The sequence below is a fragment of the Hyla sarda genome, chromosome 7, assembly GCF_029499605.1.
Source record: "Hyla sarda isolate aHylSar1 chromosome 7, aHylSar1.hap1, whole genome shotgun sequence".
NCBI lineage: Eukaryota > Metazoa > Chordata > Amphibia > Anura > Hylidae > Hyla > Hyla sarda.
The window spans coordinates 14,053,826-14,078,196 of NC_079195.1; the positions used below are offsets into that span (position 1 = coordinate 14,053,826).

General features: G+C 45.1%; 1 protein-coding gene across 1 annotated transcript in view; it reads right to left on the bottom strand.

Annotated features, from left to right (window-relative positions):
* The window catches only part of HABP2 (hyaluronan binding protein 2), a 212,226-nt gene extending 188,091 nt beyond the window's left edge, over positions 1-24,135 (bottom strand). The window contains exon 1 of the mRNA XM_056529825.1: positions 23,973-24,135. The gene's annotated coding sequence lies outside the window, so the exon portion shown is untranslated. The remainder of the gene's footprint in view (positions 1-23,972) is intronic.
* Positions 24,136-24,371: the final 236 nt, after the last annotated feature.

A 24,371-nucleotide genomic window follows, 5' to 3' on the forward strand; every position in this document is an offset into this window, starting at 1 on the left:
AAGGGGGGGGGGATGATGACAGGGTGATGATGACGGGGTGAAAAAGACAGGGTGATGAAGACGGGGGTGATAATGACAGGGTGATGATGACAAGGTGAAAAAGACTGGGTGATAATGACAGGGTGATGATGACGTTGGTGATAATGACAGGGGTGTGGATGATGAGAGGTGGGGATGATGAGAGGGGGGGGATGATGACGACGAGGGGGATGATGACGAGGGTGATAATGACAGGGTGATGATGACGGGGGTGATAATGACAGGGTGATGATTAGTGTTGAGCGGCATAGGCCATATTCGAATTCGCGAATATTTGCGAATATATGGACGAATATTCGTCATATATTCGCGAATATTCGCATATTCGTTATACTCTCGTTTTATTTTCGCATATGCGAAAATTCGCGTATGCGAAAATTAACATTGGTCAAAATTCGCATGTGTGAAAATTAGCATATGCGAAATTCGTATATGCGAAAATTAGCATATGCTAATTTTCGCATATGCGAATTTTCGCACGCCAGTCTCACACAGTAGTATTATAGCCTTCTTTACACCACACAAGCTGGAAGCAGAGAGGGGTGATCACTGTGATGTGTACTGTGAAAAAAAAAAAAAAACGAATATTCGTAATTACAAATATATAGCGCTATAGCTATAGCGAATATTATTCGAATTGCGAATATTCGCGAGCAACACTAGTGATGATGACGAGGGTGATGATGATGGGGGTCTGGATGATGACAGGGGGGATGATGTTTTTCCCACCCTAGGCTTATAGTTGAGTCAATAACTTTTCCTGGGTTTTTGGGGTGAAATTAGGGGCCTCGGCTTATATTCAGGTGAGCTTATACTCGAGTATATACGGTACTACTAAATTAGAACTTTTTGTAAGAAAATGAGTATGCTTAAAATTGTCTCCTAATGACCCCTATAACACTTTTATTTTTCCATGTATATGGCTGTATGAGGGTCAGTTTTTGCGCAATGATTTGAAGTTATTGGTACCATTTTTATTGTAATAGGACTTTTTGATCCATTTTTTCATTCATTTTTTTAATGACTTTATATGAACATTATGAACATTATATTTGATTATTTCACACATTTCTGCACGCCGCAACGCCACAGATGTTTATGATTATTTTTGTTTAGATTATTTTATTTAGAAAAATGTGAAAAGGGGGGTGACCTAAACTTTTGTTAGTGGAGGGGCTTATTCACATTTATTAACCTTTTATTAAATTATTTTATTTACTATTTTTTCGTTCACATACACTGATTGCATACACTGAACAATGCTGTGGCATGGTATAACATAGATCAGTGTTATCGGCGCTCCGCTCATACAGCCTGCTAAAGCAGACTGGAGAAGCAGACTGAAGATCGGCCGGTACAAGGGCAGCTAGGGACCCTCCCGACATCATGTTGTGATTGCACTGCGGAGGTCTCAACCAGCCCCCCCCCCCCCCCCCAAAGGACCAGCACCTGCATTTTATTATAGGACTTTGATTGAGGGATCAGCATGATGTCCTTAAGGTTTTTGCTTTTTTTTTACTGCTTTATATATTGTTGACATTTGCATTATGGTGTGGATTATAGTGTATGTTCCGTGCAGTTATTTTCAGCACCCTTTGCTTACTTACTAGTGCTTTGTTTCATTTCTAGTCAGCCTAGGCATGCTGGAAGTTGTAGTTATGCAACAGCTGGAGACCTACTGGTTTAAAAACACTGCTTTATAGATTGCTGACTTTTGCAGTATGGTGCAGATGATCGTTTATGCTCCATGCAGTTATTTCCAGCATCCTTTGGGTGTTTTCTAGTGCTTTTTTTGTTTCTAGTCAGCACGGACATGCTGGGAGTTGTAGTTTTGCAACAGGGGGAGACACACTGGTTGGAAAACGCTGCTTTATAGATTGCTGACATTTGCAGTATGATGCGGATAATAGTGTATGGAGCTCCATGCAGTTATTTCCAGCATTCTTTGGGTGTTTTCTAATGCTTTTTTTGTTTTCCTGACATGCTGGGAGTTGTAGTTTTGCAACAGCTGGAGGCACACTGGTTAAAAAATACTGCTTTATAGATTGCTGACTTTTTCAGTATGGTGTGGATTATAGTGTATGTTCTGTGCAGTTGTTTCAGCATCATCTCTCTCTGTTTCTTAGGGCCTTGTTTAGTTTGTAGTCAGTCTGAGCATGCTGGGAGTTGTTGATTTGCAACTGCTGGAGGCACGCTGATTGGGAAACACTAAGGTGTCAAGCAACCTTGGAGGCCACTTGATGTTTACATTAATTCCACATAAAATAGCTAAAATAACCCATCACAACCCCCAATAGCACAAGACACTTACAGCAGTCAACTGATGACTTGTAGACGTCTTAAAGGGCACCAGGTCAATAATTGATCCTCATGCAGACGAGATGGAAATGTTGAGTAACCGATAGCCCTGGGATCTATTAATATTCCTAGATCAAAAGGAAGAGACAAGAATCGATTGTATAGAAAATGTTGCAAAATTGCACAAAGTCCAATGTGAGCGTGATGTTATCTCTTATCCATGTTGTGTGTCCTTGGAATTGCTCAAGTTTGTCATTTAAAGGACAAAAAAAAAGAAAACATTTAGTAAAGTTTTCCCTAAAGTTTTGCCGGTGGCTGCTGAGCGGCGGTGAAGGCTCCGTATTGACTCCGCACCTGCAGAGCCTGCGCTCCGCTATCGATAACTGGTGTCATCCCGGCTCAGAGTTCAAACGCACACAGAAGGCTTTCATGTTGGTAAACAGTATTGATCTGCATAATAAACTCACCATTAGGATGACGGATTAAATGAGGACGAAAAAGAGAACATTTGGGAGATTAAATCCGGAAACAGTTAATTAAAAGCAAAGCCTCAATCCAAGACTGCGAGCGTCCAATTAGTGGCAGGATGCAAAGATCCTGCGAGAAGATTTCACGGTTTTTTTACACTCTAAAGGGAATTAAAAAAAAAAAAAAAAAAAAGAAGAAAAAATGCCATTGTATTTAGTTCAGATTTTCAACGCCATGATTTTATTTTTTTTTAAATCCTTTGGGGGCAGATAAACCACCTGCTATTCCTTCATATACAGCAACTAAAGCTCATAATATTAATGTGCTCGAATATAAGAAGACATCCAACTACGAATTTATATAGACAATTAATCTACATAAAAGTTGTGCTGCTGTGTACATACATTACATTACTTATCCTGTATTATACCCCAGAGCAGTACTCACTATTCTGCTGGTGAGGTCACTGTGTACATACATTACATTACTTATCCTGTACTGATCCTGAGTTATATCCTGTATTATACTCCAGAGCTGTACTCACTATTCTGCTGGTGAGGTCACTGTGTACATACATTACATTACTTATCCTGTACTGATCCTGAGTTATATCTTGTATTATACTCCAGAGCTGTACTCACTATTCTGCTGGTGAGGTCACTGTGTACATACATTACATTACTTATCCTGTACTGATCCTGAGTTATATCCTGTATTATACTCCAGAGCTGTACTCACTATTCTGCTGGTGAGGTCACTGTGTACGCACATTACATTACTTATCCTGTACTGATCCTGAGTTATATCCTGTATTATACTCCAGAGCTGTACTCACTATTCTGCTGGTGAGGTCACTGTGTACGCACATTACATTACTTATCCTGTACTGATCCTGAGTTATATATCAGACAGGAGGCTCATATCTTACATTAAACTTTCTTTTTAATGCCCATAGCAGAAAAACCACAGACAATTCATGTTCTTCAGTATAAGAAAATTTTCATAAAAACTACAACTCCCAGCAGCCCCTGGATCCTCCCTCCCATGGTTCGGCGACCCTATATAAGGGGCTGTCTGGATCTCCTCCTCCTCTTTCTTTCTGCTCAAGGCAGCTGGTTAAGTATATAATTGTTCTCTGATTGTTCTCTGATTTGTACCAGGTCTGCGGGCATTTGGGGACCCCCCCCCCCCTTTTAGTGTTCCCGTGTTCCCGACTGTCCTGGTTCAGTTTATATTTTATATATTTCATATATTTTATATATTTTGTGTATTTTGCTATATTATTCTTGTAATTTTTCTTCTTGGTTCTTACTTTGGCTACTGTGCCATCTTTCCAAGGTGTTCTTTCCTCCTTTTACTCTTTGCTCTCTCTTTCTAGCACTGAGGTATTTTTTCCCTATCTCCTTCAGGCGCCATCCTACCTTGTTGTTCGCGCCGTCTTCCTCGGCTTCCTCCCGCCATTCGCACCCTCTTCGCGGGCTCCGCGGTGGGGAGGCGTGTCTGAGTGACGCGCTCCTTGCGATTCACCTCCTTTTTGTTACACGTCCTATCAGAAGAGCTTACAGACATAGTCTCGCGAGACTACGGCTGTAAACCCTGTTTGCTGAGATCCTCCTCCTCTTACCGGCGCCAGTGTTGAGCGAGCGGTGAGAGGAGCGACAGCAGCTTAGTTATTGTCCGGTTTGCAGGTTAGCTATTAGGTGTTTTAACCCTTGACTACTTCTTAGAAGGGTCCAGTGGGCTATAATAGGTTCACTGTACTTGGGTATCTTACATCCTAGCATCTGCACTGTGGCACTAGGTGTACTTTGTGCTTCTTTAGTTTTAACTCTTTATGGTAACTGATTATCAGTTAGGCTCCTTGTAGCCATTATTGTACTACATATAGACTGTGAGATGGCTGGAGAAACTTCCACACAGGTTAAAGAGACTGTGGACATTGAAGCTTCACAGATAATGTCTGCTTCACAAATCCAAGACTTAATCTCTAAGTCCATCCAAGCAGCCCTAGCTGCTCATGTACGTTCTGACCCCTCTGTGCCCTCTACCTCTAATGAGATCTCAGGCAGGGGTAAGGTAACTCATAAAAGGAAGCACATGAACGTACACTCTGACTCCCCGGCAGGGGAAGTTTATAATATGTCCCAGGCAGAACCCGACCCGGTCTGCCGCACCCCGCATCCAAAAGTTCACTCTCGACCCTTGGGCCCCAAGGAGAACTACAAAGGGCTGAAGTCCGCCAGGCGGACAAAGCCGGACTCGTTCGACACGTCTAATGACGAGTCCTCAGGCGAGTCCGGCGAGTCTGACGTGGCTCAGGCCACAGACTCTGAGGAGGAAGATGCGGGGCTTCAGGCGGAGTATTCTGATGCCGCACTAGAAATGCAGAGTGAGACAATCCTAGATGCTCAAGGTTAACCTCTGTTTAACCCTGATGAAATCACACACCCGCGCTCAGTGGACTGGGCTCCGTTGCCACACGTGGCACAGTACATTGAGCACTGGATTACGCACTAACCGTAACAAACTAAGGGCGGAATGCCCTAGACCATGTGTGACCAGGAAAGTGGCCACCACCCCAGAAATAGACCCAGTCCTCCTTAAATACTTGACCAGGGCGGGGAAATATTCAAAAAAGGGGATCGAAAGATCTTTCAAACTGATCCAATATCGCATACTAGATCTGCTAGGGCCGCTTACAAAAATTTTGAATTTATCTGAACAAGCAGCCGCGGCTGCCCAGCCAGTGGATCTCACACATTTAAGTGGTTGGGCCCAGCGTGCGATTTGCATGCTGGGCAGCGCCAACACGGCGTGTTCAGTTGAACGTCACCGTTCTATACTGATGAAACTAGAGCCCCAGCTCAGCCACTTAGCGGAAAAGGAACCCGGCCCTTCCGCTGACGGTCTCCTCTTTGGAGAAGACCTCATAAAGAACATTAATAAAGTGGTCAGTTTGTTCTCCAGCCTGGATAAGGCGCAGACATCACTGAAGAAAGCGGGCCAGCCAACCAAGGTTTTTGGCAAGGCCGGTAGAGGCAGAGTTCCAATCTCTTCCTGTGCTGAATGTCATACCTCAATCCATTCGGTTTTTAGCGCAAAATATAGAACTCATAGACAACAAGCTTCCGCTCTTATCCAAACAGGCAGTAATAGAGGTAGACCCCTTGTCACCCGGATTTGTAAGCAACATCTTCTTGGTAAAGAAGAAGGATGGCGGTTATCGACCGGTGATAAATCTAAGAGATTTAAACCAACACGTGATATATCGTCACTTCAAGATGGAAGGTATCCATCTGCTGCGCGACCTTCTCTGGCCAGGAGACTGGTTGGTGAAGATCGACTTGAAGGACGCATATCTTACCCTCCCCATTCACCAATCCTCCCAACCTTTCCTAAGGTTTCGGTGGAGGGACCAAATGTAGCAGTTCACCTGCCTACCATTTGGATTATCATTGGCCCCTTGGCGTTTCACCAAGTTGCTGAAGCCGGTAGTGGCGGCTCTCCGGAGCAGGGGCGTCCGGCTTATCATCTATCTGGACGACCTGCTGATCATGGCACGCTCCAGAACGCAAGCCCTGCTGCACAGCCAATGGGTGGTTTCTTTAATGGAGGACTTAGGATTCCTCATCAATCACAAGAAGTCTGTGCTGACTCCCTCGCAGGAGATGGAATTCCTAGGTTTCCTAGTGGATACCAAACGTGCCATCCTGCTGTTACCAAAAGCCAAGTTAGCTCTGATTCGGAAAGAAATCAGAGCGACTTTGCGCAAGGCACGGGTGTCTCTAAGGATGATTGCGCGCATAGTCGGCCTATTATCGGCCTCTATTCAAGCGATCTTCCCGGCTCCACTTCATTATCGGGCCCTTCAGCGGCTCAAGACCCTCCATCTTCACCAGGGTCTCCGAGGTTACCCTTTGTCCGGAGGCAGTGGAGGAATTGCAGTGGTGGCTGCGTCACACTGTCGAATGGAACGGCAGAACTATCTTCAATTCCTGTCCGGACGTCATAATAGAGTCCGATGCAATCCGCCAAGGTTGGGGAGCTCGTTGTGGGCAGGATACTACAGGAGGGAGATGGTCTGCTGAGGAGTCTCTCCTACACATCAATGCCCTAGAACTTTTGGCAGCGTTCTTCGCTATCAGGAGTTTTCTCCCTCTTACTGCCAATTGTTGCGTACTTTTACGCATGGACAATGTGGCTGCGGTTCAATATGTCAACCGCCTTGGGGGTACGAGGTCCAGAGTTCTGACGGACATCGCGTCCGAATTCTGGCACTTCTGCCTTTCCTGGGACATCGTTCCAGTTGCGGAATATCTTCCCGGTGTATCCAATATCGTGGCGGACTTGAATTCTCGTTATTTGAAGGATTCCAGCGATTGGATGTTAGACCGTTCTATCTTCCGAGCATTGAGGGAGCTTTGGGGTCCATTACACACGGACCTCTTCACATCCCGACTCAATCGACAATTGCTTTTTCAGCAGGAGGGCGGATACGGAAGCGTCTGCTGTCGATGCTTTCCGCCAGGTATGGTCCCGGGGAACACACTATGCGTTTCCCCCATTCAATATGATTTCCAGGCTCCTTCTCCAGATACTGAGTCAGAAGGCGACGGTGGTGTTGATCACCCCTTGATGGCCGACACAACCGTGGTTTCCCCTCCTATTGGGGATGACAATCGACTATCCTCGTTTGCTTCCTCAATCGTCTCTCTTTCTCACAAACCCGACCATGGGTCCTCACCCGTTGGTGTTGGAGGGCAACCTTCCACTCCTTGCGTGGTTGGTTTCGGGGTCCCGGACGCTGGTAGTGACCTTTCACAAACGGCTAGAGACCTCGCCTTGGCCTGGGCCCCAGGGACTAGATCGGCATATAGATCAGCCTCGGCTTTGTGGGTTCGGGGGTGTGATCAACGGCAAATTGATGCCGTTCAAGCACCTGTGTCAGTGATTGTGAATTATTTGGCAAATTCTTTTGAATCTGGGAAATCCTATAGTTCCCTTAACGTATACAGATTAGCCATATTGGCATATCATTGCCCGGTGGACGCTTTACCAGTAGGCAAACATCCTTTGATATGTCGGCTCTTGCGGGGTGTTAAATTTAAACGCCCTCCACGTCCTAGATACCAATCTACTTGGGATGCCTCCCGTGTGTTGGAATTATTTTCCTCTTGGGAGGATAATGTCGCTCTCTCTTTGAAATTTTTATCCCTCAAAATATCTACCCTTTTATGTTTAGTGTCCATAAAACGGGTGTCGGATGTTAAGGCTTTTTGATATTTCCAGGCGACAGTTTTCGCCGGATGGGTACGATTTTCGGTGGTTCACAGAACTAAGACAGGACTTCAATCAGTTTTCTACCCCTTTTTTCCGGAGCACCCACGGTTGTGCGTGGTGCGCTGTCTACAAGAGTACGAGGCGCGGACCGCGTTTTTGCGATTGGAAGCTCACAATCAATTATTGATATCATATGTCAAACCGCATCTCCCGGTATCCTCGGCCACTTGGGTGAGGTCGGCCATGAAATTGGCTGGGATTGATATCTCTCTTTTTGGTGCCCACTCTTCAAGAGGGGCTATGGCCACCAAAGTTGTCACTTCAGGGGGTTCGCTTGCGGACCTTTTCTTGGCTGCCGATTGGTCATCTGAGACGATTTTTCGACGGTTTTATTTTAGACCACAAACACACGTTTCTGAGTCAGTTCTTTAACATATCTATTTTATATGTTTATACTAAGCGTTTTAGCTTTAAACTTGCAAGATATGAGCCTCCTGTCTGATATATAAATCGAGATTTTCCTAGCTATCGTGACGGAAAATATTAAAAGTAATATTAAATATTAAAATATAAGTTATATGAAGACAGGAGGAGAGTATCTTCCCTCCCTACCCAACCCTGTCATGGTGTTCCTTTCTCGTTTCAGGCTATTGAAGAACGGAACTTCCTTCTACGCGGAAGAATCTGAGGAGTCCCTGAGTTACGGTGGTTATAATTTTCTGTTCCAGTTAGAACACCGTTGACGGAGGCCCGGTTGGCCATGACGTCCGGCTACCAGGAGTCGGAATTTCGTATTACGTCGCAAGTCTCCAGATGTGACAGGATGTCGTGCGCTGTTCCGAAGTTCGCACGAAAGAAAGAGGAGGAGGAGATCCAGACAGCCCCTTATATAGGGTCGCCAACCCATGGGAGGGAGGATCCAGGGGCTGCTAGGAGTTGTAGTTTTTATGAAATTTTTCTTATACTGAACAAAATGAATTGTCTGTGGTTATTCTGCTATGGGCATTAAAAAGAAAGTTTAATGCAAGATACTCACCTCTTGTCTTCATATAACTTATATTTTCCGTCACGTTAGCTAGGAAAATCTCGATTTATATCCTGTATTATGGTGCAGGAAGCTTCTTTACACACAACATTAGGTTCACAGGAGTTTCTCTTCTCTATACGTGTAAATTCTGGTGTAAATGAGGGCCAGAGTTTTCCATTTAAACAATTTTTCATGTGTTTTTCCCCCTCAGTCTAAATAATGCAATGTATTCATTTTGCCCTGAATTTTACCTTAAAGTGTACCCATCAGATCCAACCAAATTTTTTTTTAACCCCTTAAGGACCAAGGGCGTACAGGTACGCCCTTGGTCCTGCTCTCCTGATATAACGCGGGGTTACACAGTAACCCCGCGTCATATCACGGCGGGCCCGGCGTCAAAGTGAAGCCGGGACCCGCCTCTAATAGCGCCGATCGGGATGCGCGCTATTAACCCTTTAGCCGCGCGCTCAGAGCTGAGCCGCGTGGCTAAAAGTGAAAGTTGCCGGCTAGCTCAGTCGGGCTGTTCGGGATAGCCGCGGCTAATCGCCGCATCCCGAACAGCTGACAGGACAGCGGGAGGGCTCCTACCTGCCTCCTCACTGTCCGATCGCCGAATGACTGCTCAGTGCCTGAGATCCGGGCCTGAGCAGTCATGCGGCAGAATCGTTGATCACTGGTTTCTTATGAGAAACCAGTGATCAATGATGAAGATCAGTGTGTGCAGTGTTATAGGTCCCTATGGGATAACAATGATCAGTATAAGAGATCAGTGTGTGCAGTGTTATAGGTCCCTATGGGACCTATAACACTGCAAAAAAAAAATAAAAAAAAAAGTGAATAAAGTTCATTTAACTCCTCCCCTATCAAAAGTTTGAATCACCCCACTTTTCCAATAAAAAAAAACACAGTGTAAATAAAAATAAACATATATGGTATCACCGCGTGCGGAAATGTCCGAATTATAAAAATATATCATTAAACCGCTCGGTCAATGGCGTGCGCGCAAAAAAATTCCAAAGTCCAAAATAGTGCATTTTTGGTCCGATCAATAAGTCCTATCAATGCAAAAATGGTACCGTTAAAAACTTCAGATCATGGCGCAAAAAATGAGCCCTCATACCGCCCCATACACGGAAAAATAAAAAAGTTATAGGGGTCAGAAGATGACAATTTTAAACGTATTAATTTTCCTGCATGTAGTTATGATTTTTTCCAGAAGTCCAACAAAATCAAACCTATATAAGTAGGGGATCATTTTAATCGTGTGGACCTACAGAATAAAGATAAGGTGTCATTTTTACCGAAAAATTTACTACGTAGAAACGGAAGCCCCCAAAAGTTACAAAACGGCGTGTTTTTTTTCCAATTTTGTCGCACAATGATTTTTTTTTCTGTTTCACAGTAGATTTTTGGGCAAAATGACTGATGTCAGTACAAAGTAGAATTGGTGGCACAAAAAATAAGCATCATATGGATTTTTAGGTGCAAAATTGAAAGAGTTATGATTTTTTAAAGCAAGGAGCAAAAAACGAAAATGCAAAAACGGAAAAAACCCCGGTCCTTAAGGGGTTAATACATCACTCAGTACCTAATCTTGACCATGTACATCTAATTTTAATGTGTCTAGCACCTTTATTTTTTTATTACACTTTTAATTTAGCTCACTAGTCTGAATTCCTCTCAAAGGGAGGGGGCGTGGCCTCACTGTGCAGGTCTCCGCCCCCTCCCTCAGTATACTGTCTGCTCATATCTCCCCTAGCATTAGCAAAACTACAACTTCCAGCTTGTCCTCACTGACAGTAGCGGGACACAAGATGACAGTGGGAAGATTTTTCATCCAGCTCTGAGCCCTGCACTCACACCTGTCACTCAAGGAAGTGTGTCCATGACATTGGTGATGACTCATGGACACAGCAGGACTAAAATGTGTCCAAGCAGGCAGGGGGGCAGTTACAGTATTTGACTGGATTTTTCTGTATGAAATACTGAAAATGTTCTAATGAAAGCAATTGCAAAATCTGACAGTGCCCATTTAAGGCTGTATTCAGACGTATAGTATCCTGAACATATTTGATGCGCAGGATTTGAAGCTGTGTTCAGTCATTTAGTTTACATTGAAAGCTGCAGCATAAAATCTACATCTTCCACTCCTGCGCGTCACTCATTGTCCTGGCTTCAATATGTCCATTTATTCCTTACAGGAAGTTGTGTAGTCCTCTTCTTATCAGTGTGGTGTTGTCTTAGCAGCTCCCTGGCTACTTTCTCTCTTCTGACAGGAAGTTGTGTATTCTTCTCATTGTCTCAACTCTTAGAACAGAGTTTTCCAACCAGTGTGCCTCCAGATGTTGCAAAAAAATACAACTCCCAGCCTTTGGCTGTCCAGGCATGCTGGGAGTTTTAGTTTTGGAACAGCTGGAGGCACCCTGGTTGGGAAAAACAAGCCAAGAAGATTTTCGGTTTGTCCACTTTGTGCTTAGCTAGCGCTATCTCTCGTCTTGTTCCCACGATACGTTGCAGATGTTCCGGCATTACATTCAATGAATAATTTCCCACAATGCAACAGGCCCGTTCCAGCAGAATGCTCAGATTCTTAGCCGGATCTACAAACTGCGCTGTGTCGGCACATGCTGAGCTCATGTCATAGGCAGGCAATGCGCGGATCCGTGCCAAGCATGAAGCGCTCATTCCACGGACCTGGAGCAGATTATCACTTCGCTGCGGAGACACATCTGATGGAATTAAAGGGTTTGGAGCTCGGCCAGGAACAGATGTTACTGCATATAATACATTTATAAGAGGTCGGAGCCCTCCCCACCCCCTGCGATTTGTCCTGACTGGAAGATATTTCGCATGACTTCTTGTACCAGCTGTTCCTTGTTGAGTGTTTAACTTATGTACGGAAGTCAACTCAGATACGGCCATTACCAGCAGCCCCGCTCTTGGCAGTAAACCGATACTGGAAGTATACAAGATTTATGGGTCGGAATAACCATCATCATCCAAGTGAGGAGGTCATGGTGGATCAAGAATGTGGATGAGGATCCCATACAATCCCGATGATCACTATGGTTGGAGATGGAAAATGAAGTCATGGTCTTCACTCTTTTTATTTATGGCCATTCTTAGGATTTCCGGAAAGTGAGGAGGTCATGATAATTCAAGAATATGAACGGTGGTGATAAGGATCGGAGCCACTGGATACAATCCCGGCATTCGCTAGGGTTGGACACGGACAATGAAGTCATGGTCTTCAACTTGGCCATATGGCCATTCTAAGGATCCCCGGAAACCCCTCAATCAGCATAAGGAATAAGCTCCTACAGATCAGCCCAATCGTTCACAGCTGATTTGCAGAACCGGGCACAATGACATTCTGGACCTGGATCCACAACGAAGGAAGCTCTTTGCTTTAGTTATCAGTGAGAGTCCTAGTGGTTGGAATCTGATGGCCTGCTCTTATGTTGCCCATACACCTTTAATAGTTTTTAACCAAACACACATTCGATCGACACCTGTTCCTTGTTGAGTGCTCAACTTACCGTATTTTTCGCCCTATAGGACACACTGGCATATAAGACGCACCCAATTTTAAAGGTGCAAAATCTAGAAAAAAAAATTCCGAACCCAACAGTGATCTTCAACCTGCCGACCTCCAGATGTTGCAAAACTACAACTCCCAGCATGCTGGGAGTTGTAGTTTTGCAACATCTGGAGGCCCGCAGGTTGAAGACCACTGGTATAGGAGGTAATACTCACGTGTCCCCGCCGCTCCAGACCCCGTCACCGCTGCCCTGGATGTCGCTCCATCGCTGTCGCCGCGTCCCCGTGGTGTCCCCGACGCTCCGGACCTCTTCTTCCCCGGGATCCACACTCTCCGTTGCCGTCATCATGTCGCTACGCACGCCGCTCCTATTGGGTGACGGGACGGCATGCGCGACGACGTGATAACGTCAAAGCAGAGCGCCGGCCATGCAGGGGATCCTGGAACGGTGCAGACACCGAGGAGGCAGGTAAGGTCCCTCCCGATGTCCTGTAAGCTGTTCGGGAAGCCGCAATTTCACCGCGGCGGTCCCGAACAGCCCGACTGAGCAACCGGGTTAGTGTCACTTTCCCTTCAGACGCGGCGGTCAGCTTTGATCACCGCGTCTGAAGGGTTAATGCAGGGCATCACCACGATCGGTGATGTTCTGTATTAGCCGCGGGTCCCGGCCGTTGATGGCCGCAGGGACCGCCGCGATAGGTGTGTGTATTCACCTTATAAGACGCACCAACTTTTTCCCCCCAGTTTTGGGGAAGAAAAAGTGCGTCTTATATGGCGAAAAATACGGTATATAAGGAACTCCGCTCTTATATGGTCATTACCAGCAGCCCCGCTCTTGGCAGTAAACCGATACTGGAACCATACAAGATTTATGGGTCGGAATAACCATCATCCTCTGAGAGAAGAGGTCATGATGGGTCAAGAACGTGAATGGTGATAGTGAGGATCTCATCCACTGGATCCCACATATTCCCCAAAATCACTATGGTTGGAGATGGACAATGATGTCATCGTCTTGAACGTTTCGTTTCTAGCCATTCTTAGGATCCTCAGAAACCCCTCAATCAGCATAATGAATAAGCTCCTACAGATCAGCCCAATTGTTCAGAGCTTAGCTGCAGAACCGGCCACAACCACAATAACATGTATGGTGCTGGACCTGGATCATCAATGAAGGAAGCCCTTTGCTTTAGCTATTGATGAGAGTCCTAGTGGTTGGAACTCGGGACTCAAGTCCTGCAGGAACGCATGGGAACTGCACTTTTTTTTCCCACAGCAGGAACACTGTTCCCATTATCAGGAAGGAGAGAGTAGAGAAGACCATCCAAGCACTGCCAGCTTGGTCATCAGATGGTGGAATAAGGCCAAAAGACACCTTCAGTTCTTATAAACACGGTAGTTTATTGATATAAAATAAATAAAAGACAGATGACGCGTTTCGAGAGGGGACCCCTCTTCCTCAGATCAGGTATACAGACACAATGAGAGGGATGCATATTTAAATACAAAAAGGGCGCCAAAAACATAAAAGTAAACAACAAAACCCCAAAAGGAGATACTAGGGTCAATTTATTCACAACAATTTTAGGGGAACCCCCCTAGGGGAACCCTAAACTAAGTACCCCCAATTTAAAATGTACCTTTTATTATTCCATTTAAAATATAGACTGTGATGCACATAATTGTGTGATTCTGCAAGTGGATGTAATGACACCACCACTAACGTTTAAAACCACAGTTGCCACCGAACTCCTTGACTCCTGTACTTGTCTTTTATAAGCTCCTGAATGCTACAGAGTGAGCGTTTGGATAGCTCAATCTCCTACCTATTGGGAGCCGGTGGCTACTGCTTATTAAAATCACCAAAAATTAGCCCTCCCTTCCAACATTTCACTGGGTCCCCAGCTTCGTCAGGAATACTGGGGAGCCAGTCTGGATGATGTCGAAGGCCGCAGTGGTCTTCAACCTGCGGACCTCCAGAGGTTTCAAAACTACAACTCCCAGCAAGCCCCGACAGCCGATGGCTGCCCAGGCTTGCTGGGAGTTGTAGTTTTGAAACATCTGGAGGTCCGCAGGTTGAAGACCACTGAGGGCGGAGAGTTCACTCGAGTATAAGCAGAGGGGGGTGTTTTCAGCACGAAAAATCGTGCTGAAAAACTCGGCTTATACTCGAGTATATACGGTATTCAACTTAAAATATAATTTAAAAGCTTTGTAGCACAGTACAGTCTATAGAGGATGTGTATAGGTTACAAGATGACTTGGATAGACTAAGTGTCTGGGCCTCCACTTGGCAAATGAGGTTCAATGTGGATAAATGTAAAGTTATGCATCTGGGTACTAATAACCTGCAGCATCGTATGTCTTAGGGGGGCTGTGTATATAGAGGGGGGCTGTGTATATAGAGGGGGGCTGTGTATACTAATAACCTGCAGCATCGTATGTCTTAGGGGGGATTAAACTGGCAGAGTCACTGGTAGAGAAGGATCTGGGTGACTTGTAGATCACAGACTACAGAATAGCACAATGTCAGGCTGCTGCTTCCAAGACCGGCAGGATATTGTCATGTATCAAAAGAGGCATGGACTCAAGGGACAGGGACATAATACTCCCCCTTTATAAAGCATTGGTACGGCCTCACCTGGAATATGCTGTTCAGTTTTGGTCGCCTGTACATAAAAGGGACACTGCGGAGCTGGAAAGGGTGCAGAGACGCGCGACTAAACTAATATGGGGCATGGAACATCTTAGCTATGAAGAGCGATTAAAGGAGTTACAATTGTTTAGTCTTGAGAAGAGACGTTTAAGGGGGAATATGATAAACGTATATAAGTATATTAATGGCCCATACAAAAAATATGGAGAAAAACTGTTCCAGGTTAAACCCCCCCAAAGGATGAGGGGGCACTCCCTCCGTCTGGAGAAGAAAAGGTTTAGCCTAAAGGGGCGACACGCCTTCTTTACCGTGAGAACTGTGAACTTATGGAACAGTCTACCTCAGGAACTGGTCACAGCAGGAAAAATTAACAGCTTTAAAACAGGATTAGATACATTCCTGGAACAAAATAACATTAATGCTTATGCAGAAATATAAAATCCCATCCCTTCCCCAATATCGCGCCACACCCCTAACCTTCAATGCCCTAGGTGAACATGATGGACATATGTCTTTTTTCGACCGTACTAACTATGTAACTATGTAACTATGTACGCTACTAGGCTAGATATACAGCAACAGAAGAATACAGCAGCACACTGCCAGCACAAGGATATAGGTGAAACATGAATATGCAGTTAAAACTTGGAGAGCTATACAGCTATGGTGTAATAGATGCAAATGTGAAACTATGAAATAGTGAGGCACTTAGCTCGCAAATTTGTCTCCGCCGGCGGTCAAATAGCTTGGACCGTCCCACCGCGATAAGGTAGCCTCCTGGGACGGACCCTACACTGTGAATATGCCTCTGTGTGAACAGTTCAGTAAGCATGGCAGGATCTGGAACATCCAAGACACCTTATATACACCTGATAGAGGTGGGTGGGGTGCAGGAGCCAACATGGAGGTAGCCACTCCCCCGTATGTGCAATACAGACAAAGAATATTTGACCGCCGGCGGAGACAAATTTGCGAGTTAAGTGCCTCACTATTTCATAGTTTCACATTTGCATCTATTACACCATAGCTGTATAGCTCTCCATGTTTTAACTGCATATTCATGTTGCACCTATATCCTTGTGCTGGCAGTGTGCTGCTGCATTCTTCTGTTGCTGTATGTAACTATGTAACTATGTAAAAGACACGAGTGATTTTATTAAATCAATTTTAAAAGCCACATGGAAAACAGGTTGTCTTCTGGTCACAATGGATATCACTTCACTGTATACAATTATTAACCATGACCAAGGCATTGACGCAGTAGCACATTTCTTACAAAACAATCCCAACATGCCGCAAGCACAGAGTGATTTTATCCTGAAGGGGCTCAGATTTATACTTACCCACAACTACTTTGAATTCCCGGGACAAATCTAATCAAAACACACTGGGACCGCAATGGGTTACAAAGTAGCGCCAAGTTTTGCTAACCTTTTCGTTGGGCTGTTTGAAGAATGTTATACCTATTTCCCCATGCTTTATTTCAGTACTGCTTATTTTACAAATGTTTTTTCGATGATATATTTTTTAATTGGGAAGGACCCCAGGATCTTTTAAATAAAATTTTAGCCGTTATAAACAACAATTCTTTCATTTTACATTTTATCCAAACTGTTTTTAATAATTATGCAGAATTTTTAGATGTAATTGTATTTTTTTATGAAAATGGCTCTCTCAACACAAAGACCTATTTAAAAAAAAGTGGACGGCAACAGTTACCTGGATTTCTCCAGTGCCCACTATAAAAAATGGCTGACAAACTTACAGTATAAACATACAGTGAGATTGCACCCCATCCAGGGATTTTTGAAAACAAAGTAAAATCCTCAAAGCCAGGTTTTAAGGAAAACTGTCAGTTTGCTCTGCCCGCACTAACCAGCGGTACTGTCTGTACTGTAATGAAATGGTACTTCATTACAGAGCTGGGAGAAAAGGGAGAGGCTGGGAGAAAAGGGAGGGGAGGAATATTGATAAGCTGGGCGGTGCTGCGACCAAAAACGCTGACGTCAGAGTGCCAGTTAGCCCAGCCGATATAAGTTAGCACCTAATTAGCATATACGGAAAATAGAAGATTACGGACGAACAGCGGGGCGGATCCGGGCACGGTAAGCATCAAACTGACCAGTGTCCCCCGCACTACCAGCCAGTACTGCTGGTTAGTGCGGGGAGAGCAAACTGACAGTTTTCCTTTAAAGCTAAAAAAAAATACCCTAATACCCTGGTAGAGTCTGCATTTAAGAGAGCTAAGAAATTATCACAATCAGAGTGTCTTATGAAGACCATACCTACTGATAATTCTGCTGATAACTGGTCCCTAAATTCTGTCACTACTTATACTAAAGAAAACAGACACATTTAGGACATTTTACGAAAACACTGGGCTGTACTCTGCAGCAACGCGTCCTTAGCCACACAAGCGCCAGCGCAGAGGCCGCCAAACCTCCGTTGCAGACAGCGGGACTCCGGGACTTGAATGACACCTTTTGTTCTCTTGCAGTTTCAAACATTTCTATAAAATATGTGATGCCTTTGTGTCCCAATGTGATGTTATATACATGACTGTACTGTTTTAGCAACTATAATTTATTACTTATGAGCTTGTTTTTAACATCTGTGACATCCCACATCTGGGCTACGCCCCCTTTTATGTTTTTGGCGCCCTTTTTGTATTTAAATATGCATCCCTCTCATTTTATCTGTATATTTGAGGGGTTCCCCCCTAGAAACGCGTCATCTGTCTTTTGCTTATTTTATATTAGTAAACTACCGTGTTTATAAGACCTGAAGGCATCGTTTGGCCTTTTACCACCATCTGATGACCCAGCTGGCAGCGCTTGGATTTCCTAGGTCTCCTCTACTCTCTTCTTGATGATTTCTTCAGGACAAGCGATTACTTGTTTCCTGCGACCTCCGGCTTAGCAGCTCCTTGGACATCAGTGAGTACCCCAGCACGGGGTGATATGTGCTTTTCTCTATTTCTTTAGATGAGCAGCCACCTATAAGACCCGTGGGTTTCCCACATCATTTTTACATCCCAATTATCAAGGGTAATACACGAGGCGTCGTTCTCGGTCTTTTTTCCTTCCATTTCTTTCCCATTTCCCTGCAGGATTAGCCCTTAAGTTCCCACCCTTTTTCCCAGGACTTGTCCCCTGTTGGAACCTATCTGCTGTTATGGGGTCCAAACAGCTTCAATAGTTGTTGGCTAAACACACATTTGACCTTTGGCCTTGGCTTGAGAGTGCATGTGTTCTCCAATGGGGAGGGTAGAGTAAGCAGCAGCCATACTCTATATATGTCGACTGGTCAATAGATGGCAGAATTGGATTTCACCTATAGTCACCTTCCCAGAGTTGTAACTGTGGCTGTTCCAGGCCGGACCACAGACAGCAGCAGGGAGCAGGTGAGTATTATATCACCTAGGGGCTGAGTGGTCAGATTTATAGCTAATGCGGACCGCTATGTAAGTACAGGAGCAGGGAATCCCAGAATTATGAAATACTTGGATTCCACCAAGTCCAAATGTTTTAAAATGTTGAATAAATCTGATATTTTCTGAATCGATTGGCTCATCACTAATCTCAACCAATTGTGACTGTTAATGCTGCTCTCATCTCTGTTGAGAAAGTGTTGGGGGCTTCATATGAAGGGGCTCTGCCTCCTGCATCTTATCATCTTTATTATTATAATTATTACCTGAAAACTGTAATTGTAGCTACTAAAAGATTTCAGAGTTTGGCGCACAGAGTCTTAATAAAATTGTTGCAATGTACTCCAGCACCATTCAGTGCCTTCCCTCCACTCCCCTATTGGTAACATCATTATCCCCATTCCTTTCCCCTCTCCCCCTGGTAACATCTCTATGCCTATTCCCTCCCCTTCTCCACTGGTAGCAGCTCTGTCAGCATTCTCCCCTCCTCCACTGTCATTAGTACTGTTACTTTTCCTTTCCCTCTTCCACTACTAGCAATATTGTCACCATTATCTCCCCTCCCCCACTGTCAGCAGTACTGTTACTATCCCTCCCGTCCCTCATTGGTAGCAGTGCTGTCACCATTCCCTTCACTCTTCCACTGGTAGCAGTACTGTCCCTATTGCCTCCCCTCGCCCATTGGTAGCGGTACTGTCCCCATTCTCTCCCCCAATGGTAACAGTACTGTCACCATTTCCTCCCATCCCCCACTGGTAGTACTCTCACCATTTCCTTTACCCCCCACTGGTAGCGGTACTGTCCCCATTCTCTCACCCAATGGTAACAGTACTGTCACCATTTCCTCCCATCCCCCACTGGTCGCAGTACTGTCCCTATTCCCTCCCCCATTGGTAGCAGTACTGTCACCATTTCCTTTACCCCCCACTGGTAGCAGTACTGTCCCCATTTCCTTTACCCCCCACTGGTAGCAGTACTGTCCCCATTCCCTCCCCCACTGGTTGTCTTACTGTCACCATTTCCTTTTCTCCCCCATTGGTATATGCAAAGATAAAAAGGAACAGATCAGTGCCGTTACTCGATATCAATTGGTGTTAAGAGAGGTGAAATGTGCCCTGCACTCACTGGATAATGAGTTCATCTAGGGGCTGATAGTCCATGCGGGGTGCCGATGGCTGCCAATATCCTCCCATCAGACACTGCCGAGGGTGGGCATTTGAATAGGTCCAAGAAAAAAAATCTAAGCAGCACTCAAAGAACCACCAAAGAAAAACTGGATTCTGGTCTGGGTGCTGATCAGTGATCAGTGATGTATTAGACAGATAGTGAACAGTCCCAGAGTGTGAACGGGACGTGTTTTGTCTCCATTGGTAACCATACTATTTCCATTCTCACTCACCCCCCAGTGGTAGAAGCCCTATTTTCTTTTCACCCCTTCCCCACCAACAGCAGCTCTGGCTTCCTAACCCCTTCTGTGTCCTGAAGATATGACACAAGTGAGAACTGGAGCTCCTCCTGGGATCTGCTTCATCAGTTCAAAACTCTGGTTTCCCAAATTTTGTGAAAACAAATTTTATTTGTCTCATAATAGATAGTGACAAATAGTTTTTTATTTTTTTATTTTTTACAGACATTGGATGTCCGGACATGCTGGGAGTTTTGCAACAGCTGGAGACACACTGCTTGGGAAACACTGGTATAGACTTACATTGGCATACATCGGTACATCGTCTCGTTGTAAATAAAACTGGTACTGTCCATGTCAGGAACTGTCCAGACCAGGAGAGGTTTGCTATGGGGGGGTTTGCTTGTACTCTGGACAGTTCCTGACATGGACAGAGGTGTCAGCAGAGAGCACTGTGGTCAGACTGGAAAGAACCACACAACTTCCTCTGGATCATACAGCAGCTGATAAGTACTGAAAGGATTAAGATTTAAATAGAAGTAATTTACAAATCTGCATAACTTTCTGGCACCAGCTGAGTTTAAAAAAATTGTTTTCCACCGGAGTACGCCTTTAACTACAGGACTTTACTTTTACACCATCCCTTGTCCAGCAGGACACAAGACGTGGATGGAAGTGAAGATGCCGTGTATCCATCCCGAGGCGCGGTGGGTGTGCGGTGGTATTGTCCACTGACTCCTCTCCGAGCGCCGTCCTTCTGTCCTCACAAGGAACTTTGAAAACCTCCTTGTGATTGTAATTCCAGAGGAAGATCAAGGGCGGCAGCGCGATGTTAACCAGATCTGGCCTTTTATCTGGATATATCTTGTGACACCGCGGTTGCCGGCAGACACACAACTCACAGGGAGCGAGGAGCCGGGGCTGCATTCAGACGAGCCGCACATACCTGCAGATGACAGACTTGTCAAAGGGAGATGAAGAGCGATCACAAGGCTTTATTGTGTCATTGAAAGAAAATAAAATCTCCCACAGACATCACACGGGGAACAATAGGCTGGAACTACGAATTCGTGCACGCAGAGCGCCGGGCCTGCCAGATCAGGCCAGATAGAACGAGAGGCGCCCATTTCTAACGTAAACTTATCAGGAGACAAAATAAATCATGAAAGTTCCAAAATATGAATACAAAAGGCACAAAATGCGAAAAACAAGGCAATGGGAACCGGCTGCGCACGGACACAAGCGAAAGCGCTCTGATCAGTATGGTATTACAGAGACGATCACTGCAAATAAACGATCGCAACCATCGGCGCCATCACATTCAAGGGCTAGACAAATCTCGGGTGCCAGGTCGCCGCAGTGAGGAAGAATTTCATGGTTTTTGTCGGCCCTTTTCATTGAGTGTCCAAACCGTTGTACTTACCTCCGCCTATGTCCCTGCACTGATCCCCAGTTCTCCCTGCTGATGTCAGGTGATCAATGCAGCCAATCAGCAGCCTCAGTGGTGACACTCCGCACGGATGCTGTTTGGCTGCGACCGTCACGTGACACCTGGACACAGACCAAGGACATCAGATGCTGCACACTGGAAGAAGAACGGGGGATTAGTGCGGGAACAGAGAAGAAGGTAAGTACAGTGACCCCCCCCCTGACCTACGATGGCCCCGACATACGATAATTTCAACATGCGATGGCCTCTCAGAGGTGACGAGCGGTGATGGTCCGGAGCGGCGGGGACAGGTGAGTACAACTTCCTCTACCAGTGGTCTTCAAGCTGCAAACCTCCAGATGTTGCAAAACTACAACTCCCAGCATGCCCGGACAGCCAATGGCTGTCCGGGCATGCTGGGTGTTGTAGTTTTGCAACATCTGGAGGTCCGCAGGTTGTAGACCACTGTCCTATACTTTAAATTGCACGGATCCCTCAACATACGATGGTTTCAACAAACGATGGTCCATTTGGAACGGATTACCATCGTATGTTGAAGGACCACGGTAATAGTTTTTTTTGTTGTTGTTGTTTTTGCTTTAAAGATGAGAGGACGCTTATGACTATGACAGACAGGGGAAGTAATAGTTACTGACACACAGGGTGAAGATGAGGGGGACAATATTAACTAACAATCAGGCTGTGGATGAGGGGACAATAATAACTGACACACAGGGGGAGATGAATAAACAGTGATACCTTACACACGGGGGAGATGAGGGGCAAATAGGGGAAGGTGAGGGGTAATAACTGACACGAGGATGGGGGAGAGTGGGGACAGTAATACCTAACACACATGGGGGAGATGAGGGGCACACGGGGGAGATGAGGGGTAATAACTGACACGAGGGGGGGGGGGGGAGAGTGGGGACAGTAATACCTAACACACATGGGGGAGATGAGGGGCACACGGGGGAGATGAGGGGCACACGGGGGAGATGAGGGGTAATAACTGACACGAGGGGGGGGGGGGGGAGAGTGGGGACAGTAATACCTAACACACATGGGGGAGATGAGGGGCACACGGGGGAGATGAGGGGCACACGGGGGAGATGAGGGGTAATAACTGACACGAGGGGGGGGGGGGGAGAGTGGGGACAGTAATACCTAACACACATGGGGGAGATGAGGGGCACACGGGGGAGATGAGGGGCACACGGGGGAGATGAGGGGTAATAACTGACACGAGGGGGGGGGGGGGGGAGAGTGGGGACAGTAATACCTAACACACATGGGGAGATGAGGGGCACATAGGGTGGAGATGAGTGGACAGTAATAAACTGGTGTTGACCTTTTCTCTCATTTCATAGTGGTTCAACCCATACATCAAGTTAGAAAATATAATTTTCACTGTTATGCACAAGAAGTGTTGTACATTATAGTTCTTGTGCTATTTATGTATGAAGTTTATAGTCTGACAATAACATTTAGATCCATAAATCCTGTCATCTTCCCTCCTTCTATGAGGCTCAGTATAGTACTGGGCATTGGCTCTGAACAGAATGGAGTCAATGGGGATAATTTATCTATAGTGTGTGTGATGTTCTCATGTTGTTCCCTATTGTATGAAACCTTTCATGTTTCTCAGGTTAGACAGAATGAGACATATTTCAAATTGTGGCTCATTGCATCCAAATCTCTCACATACATCACATGTTTCATAATTTCCTCACAACGTTACCTCACATCTTTACTTCATATGATTAGCTCACATGTTTACGTCACATCATTACCTCACAACTTTACCTCACATGTTTACGTCACATCATTACCTCACAACTTTATCTCACATGTTTACATCACATCATTACCTCACAACTTTACCTCACGTTTACGTCACATCTTTACCTCACATCTTTACCTCACAACTTTACCTCACAACTTTACCTCACATGTTTACGTCACATCTTTACCTCACAACTTTACCTCACATGTTTACGTCACATCATTACCTCACAACTTTACCTCACATGTTTATGTCACATCTTTACCTCACAACTTTACCTCACATGTTTACGTCACATCATTACCTCACAACTTTACCTCACATGTTTACGTCACATCTTTACCTCACAACTTTACCTCACATGTTTATGTCACATCTTTACCTCACAACTTTACCTCACATGCTTACGTCACATCTTTACCTCACAACTTTACCTCACATGTTTACGTCACATCATTACCTCACAACTTTACCTCACATGTTTACGTCACATCATTACCTCACAACTTTACCTCACATGTTTATGTCACATCACCTCACAACTTTACCTCACATGTTTACGTCACATCATTACCTCACAACTTTACCTCACATGTTTATGTCACATCTTTACCTCACAACTTTTCCTCATATCGTTACTTCAACACTTTCTCTAGGGTTTCAGTCCCATTTTCTGGTACATGTGAGATATATTTATGACTGTGTTGGATATTGTGCAGAGAGGTAAAGCAGAATGAAGAATGGTCGGTCCTTTTCTCACTTTTTGGTTCTGACTCTTCTTCTCTTGCCCTTTATCTGGAGTCACTGGGGGAGATTTCTCAAACCCTGTGTAGAGACAGAGTGGTGCAGTTTCCCATAGCAACCAATCAGATTTCTTCTTTCATTTTTGATTGGCCTCTTTAAAAATGAAAGAAGCAATCTGATTGGTTGCTATGGGCAACTGCACCACTTTTCATCTACACAGGTTTTAATAAACCTCCACCACTGTCTTTAGCCTTGGGATATCACTTTA